Below are 5,499 nucleotides of genomic sequence, written 5' to 3'. Positions count from 1 at the left end.
AAAAAAAAAAAAAAAAAAACAGTTGTCAGGTTCCTTAGTGAATCATCAGACTATTGTTATTGAATCACATTATGCATACTTAGAGAAAAATAAAAAAATGTATTCATTACTGAGGTTTTTCTAAACTTGATATACTTTATATATCTTCAAATGAAATAAAAATATTGAATAGATTTTATTTTATTTGTACAAATTTACAGTTCATGTGGCTTGGGGAATGGTTGCATGTACGTATTACAGCATATTTTATTTTTTATCTTCTTCCCCTTTCCCTCTTCTCTGATTTTTCTTTTCTTTTTTTTTTTTTTTTTTTTTGGTGGAACCGGGGATTGAACTCAGATCCTTGCATTTGCCAGTCAAGCACGTATCCTACTGAGCCAGCTCCCTGGCCCCTCCTCTTCTCTAATTTTTCTATCCCATTTTTCATTTCTGTTGATATTATTTGTCTTAGGTCTTATTATGACCTATAATGTTTACATTAATTGAGCTTATTAGGTTCTGTACATGACACATCTTTATTCTTATTTCCCCTTCCTCTCCTCACTCCTCACCTTTGTTCCCTTGAATTATTTTCCTATTGCAAGAGATCCATCCCCTTGTACCTTTCTGTCCATCTTTTTTTTCTGTTTGTACTTTGCCTTCTTCAAATGAGAGATTTCATATGGTTTTTTTTTTTTTTTTCCCTCCGAATGCCTTCAGGGCAGGTTTGGCTGGCTTGAGTTGTGGGGATCGAACCACAGCAACCTGAGCCTGACTGCTTTGTTGAAGCAGCCACTTAAAAAAACTGAGCTACAGGGCAGGCCCCTTTCATATGGTTTTTAAGCTTGTGTATCTGGCTTATTTCACTCAACACTGTATTTTTCAGCTGCATCTGTTTTCCTACAAATGCCTCAAATTTATCATTCATTGTACAATTATATGTATATACCATATTTTCTTTATCCAGTCTTTTTGGTTTTTTGGTTGTTTTTTTTTTTTTTTTTTTTTTTTTTTTGGTACTGAGGCTTGAACTCAGGATCCTATGCTTGCCAGGCAAGCACTTATTCTACTGAGCTATCTCCCCAGGCCCTCTAGTCATCTATTGATGTGTGTACAGACTGCTTCCAGGATTTAACTGTTATGAATTGTCCTGCTGTGAACATTGGTATGCCATAGTATGATGAGACTTAAGCTCTTTGGGAATGATACCTAGCAGAGAGTCATCTGGGTCATATGGAATTTTCTAGTTTCAATTCTTTGGAAATCTCTATACTGATTTCAATAATGGCTGCAGTAGTTTGCTTTCCCACCAACAATGCAGGAGGGCTCCTTTTTCACCATAGCTGTGCCAGCATTTGTTATTGCTTGATTTCTTAATGATTGCCATTTGAAGGATAGATGTTTTGGTGAAATGATTAAGGTAAATTCTGTAGTTTTCTGCTTATTAAAAAAGGTCTTACAGTCTTAAAAAGGAAATACATTTGAAGGATCTTTTTTTCAGGATAATTGCACCTTTTCTGAAGATAGAGTATCTAATTCTTGCCAAAATAAAATCCGTAAAGCCAGAACTTCCAGAAAGAAAATAATAAGTATTACTATTTAGTAGAGCACTAAAAATACAATGGTTTAAAACTCTTTAGAACTTACAGAAATGTCTTTGCCCAATTGGCTTATTTTGCATGTTAGGTGTCAACACCTACAGATGCAAAAAGAAAAACGTGAAAGAACAAAGCTACTTTGTTCTTACCTGACACCAAGTCCTCCCTGCAAGCTAAGAGAGGAGTTTTATACTTAAGTATGTTATTTTTCCTGTCACTTCTTTGATCTGACATAATTTGTTAAAGAATACTTTTTAAAAAGTCATTTTGTGCCGGGGAGATAGCTCAGTAGAATAAGCACTTGCCTGGCAAGTGAAAGGGCCTGAGTTTAATCCCCAGTTCCACCAAAAAAAAATAAAAATTAAAAATAAAAAGTCATTTTGTGATTTTCACATGTATCCTTTATTTAATATATTTTTTTCTTTTTCTGGTACCAGGAATCAAACTCACAGCCTTGTGCTTGTCAATGCTGAGCTACGTCCTGGGCCCTCAGTTTTGTTTGTGTTTGTTTTTTTTTTTTTTTAATGAAACCCAGGAAAGATCCTCTGCCTTCAGGAGAGTTCATGGACTATTCTGAATGTGAAGTTAGTTCTTACAGTTTTTTGTTTTGTTTTGTTTTGTTTTTAATGGTGCTAGAGATTAAACCCCAGACCTCTCTATCACTGAGCTATATACCCTCATTCCCTTTGTTTTTATTAACTTTGTGAACTCCCACAACTTGACATGTTTTTTATTCATGTGTGTGTAATCTAATTTAATTAGTAAGAGTACAGTATGTCATTTTTTAAAAAGACAAGCCATAAAATTACTACTCATGTTATGAATCTGTTTTATTACATGTATCATCAACGTTCATGCCATTTCTTTTATTGTAAATTATAAACCTGTGCTTCTTTGGTACAGGGTCTCACAAGCAGCTCAGAGTCATAGTGATCCTCATATTTTCAGCCTCCGCAGTACTGGGGCTACAGGCATGTGCCACCACACCCAATCTTGTTGACTGGTTCATTGCGCCTGGGGGCGGTGCCAGTGGGACATGTGGCTCCAGGGATCGAATCCCTGTCCCTTTGCTTCCCTAAGCAGGCATTTATTCCACTGAGCTATCTTACTGGCGCTAAGCCTGTGCTTCTTAATACATTATGAGGACCAAGCAAATATAAGCCATAGAAATTACTCATTTGAATATTGCAGGATACTGCCACTTTATGGAGAAATCTGTTAGGAATAATTTGCACACTTTCATTGATTTTTTTTTTTCTTCCCTTTGTCCTTCCATGGATAGGATTTGGGTATGAAGGTCGCATTACAAAGAGGCCTATATCCTTTTAGATCATGGGTTTTAACCTGGGAAACATGAGCTGATTTTAGGAGATTCATAGAATTTGTATATGTTTTCATAGAAAAAAATTTATTTGTATAAATTCCGTATAATTTGTATATTTTTTTGAGAAAAAGAGCCAATGTTTTCATCTCAAAGTAAGTATAATAACTTCAAAAGTGCTAACTAGCTACCACTACCTTAGGGAGCTAGACAGGTATTCAGATTAAGCAAAATAACCAAGAGCTGCTCCATTTTTTTCAGGTGTTTTCTTCATATATTTAATGAATGCTTAGGCACTTGCTCTGGACAGTTTTAAGTGCTGAGAGTTCTTTGGTAAAATAGGCAAGATCCCTGGTCTTATAATCTCAGATATGTCTGTGATTGATTCAGTAGTTTCCATCTCTCTCAACTTACCATACTTCATCAGGGTAGTAGCCAGGCTGATGTGCCAGGTTTATATCAAGGTACAGTATTAGGACCTGACATTTCCTTCCATCAGCATTGCTTGAAACAGAAATTACCCCAGGCACACACCTCCTTATTCTCATCTCTGTCATCTGCTTACTGTCTTTTTATACATAATGTCATTCCTGTCTACTGATCATTCTTCTCTACTATACTCCCTCCAAGTAATTATAAATTTCAGGGTAGAAGTTCGATGTACATAATAAAGAAAAAGCAGAACACAAATTGTATTTGACTTAAAATGAACCACTTTGGATTCTCTTTCTAGGGATAAGAACAAAGCTTCGCAAGTTACAAAGGAATTGTTTGGCCAAAATTTTTGCTATGGAGACTGAGTGTCTGCCAAGACTTAACTTTGAAATTTTGTCTTCTGTTTCTAGTCTTAAGGCATCATAACATACAATTCTTTTGCCACTAGACTATTCTTCTATGATAAAGAAAAAGTCATTTTTATATAACAGTTATTTCCACTGTAATTAAATGAATCTTCTTTTGTTTGTATTATATTGTTACCATATTGTATACACACTCTACTTGCTTTAACTTGCCCATGTGACTGACTACTCCATAGGAACTTCCTTTAGAAGTTTTAAAGTCTTTGACTTCTCAAAGTATTAATGGGATTTGCCAAAGTTGTTGTATCCAAATGCTTGACTAGATAGTAGAGCAACAAGCTTGTTCATGCAGCTTCTCCAGCAAACATTTTATCTTCAGACAATTTTAAATTCATTTAAGGTGCCAGAGAATTAAAGGAAGTTGTATTTGGTTTTATTCCTGAATATAACAAGACCAGACATCTCAAAAAGTTTACCTTAAGGCCCAGATACCAGGATAGTATGCTGCCCTTTGGGACAGATTGGATTATAAAGGATTAGCCAGAACCTAAATGGCTTTTGTGTTTTTCTTCTCTGTGTTCCAGTGTGATAATTCTATCAATTTACAGTATGTGTGTGTGTGTTTGTATGTGTGTGATTTGTGCTCATATCTGCACCTATTAGTATAAAACTTGAGAAAAGTACCTTTACCATTTTTTAAAACAAAACAAAACAAAACCCAAATAAATTAACAAGCATTATAACAGTAAAGATAATCATGCTACAGTCTATGTAGAGCTGTGGAAAGAATAAGGCCTACTTTAAGAGATACCAAGTGAAGTTTAGAAGAAGACAAGAGGGCAAAACTGATTAAATACAGGATGATAGTTCATGTAACAGAGATGTCATTTGTCAGATTGCTTATGCCTGCATTGAAGGAGATATGATAGTCTGTTCAGCACATGTACTACCAAAATACAGTGTGAAAGTAGACCTAACAAATTATGCTGCAGCTACTGTACTGGACTGCTGCTAGCCCACAGGCTTCTCAGGAGGTTTGGCATGGATAAGATCTGTGAAGGCCAGCTGGAGTTTACTGGAGATGAATACAATGTGGGGAGCACTGATGGTAAACCCGGTGCCTTCACCTGCTATTTAGATACAGACCTTGCCAGAACTATAGCCAACAATAATTTTTGGAGCCCTAACGGGTACTGTGGATGGAGGCCTGTCTATCCCTCAGAATACAAAATGATTCCCTGGTTATGATTCTGAAAGCAAGGAGTTCAGTGCAGAAGTACATAGGAAGCACATCATGGGTCAGAATGTCACAGATTCTATGCATTACCTAATGGAAGAAGATGAAGATGCTTGTAAGAAACAGTTCTGGCCTCCTACCCTAACCATGTCTTCCACAAGACTTTCGGAATCAAATGATTCCTGGCCGAGAAGCAAGAGCAGGATTGCCCCATTCCTCAGTGGATTCATATAAAGACAGGTAATAAAATCAGGTACAACTCCAAAAGGAGACACTGGAGGACCAAGCTAGGACTGTAAGGAGTTGCACATGAGCTGCATCACATTTACCCTCTGGGAGGTCACAAGACAATATCCTCTTTTAATCATGGTCAAGACAGTACTGAATAAAGTTTTTAAGTAACCATTGCTTGGACAGTGGAATATACTTAATCAGGAATCTTATTTTTTTTTCCTGTGATCAGTACTGTTGAATCAATAAATTTTTGAAAGCTTAAAAAAAATTAAAAAAGAAACAGTTCTCCCAGTATGTAAAAAACCAATGTAACTCCAGACACGATGTTTG

At 36.1% G+C, this 5,499-nt stretch overlaps 1 protein-coding gene across 2 annotated transcripts in view; it reads left to right on the top strand.

The window, feature by feature from the left end:
• Positions 1-5,499, top strand: part of Exoc6 (exocyst complex component 6) — a 246,711-nt gene that overhangs the window by 204,778 nt on the left and 36,434 nt on the right. The gene's annotated exons all lie outside the window — the stretch shown is intronic.

The sequence above is a fragment of the Octodon degus genome, unplaced genomic scaffold, assembly GCF_000260255.1.
Source record: "Octodon degus isolate 3935 unplaced genomic scaffold, OctDeg1.0 scaffold00046, whole genome shotgun sequence".
In the NCBI taxonomy this organism is placed as follows: Eukaryota; Metazoa; Chordata; class Mammalia; order Rodentia; family Octodontidae; genus Octodon; species Octodon degus.
This window is presented reverse-complemented; position numbering and strand designations above follow the sequence as displayed.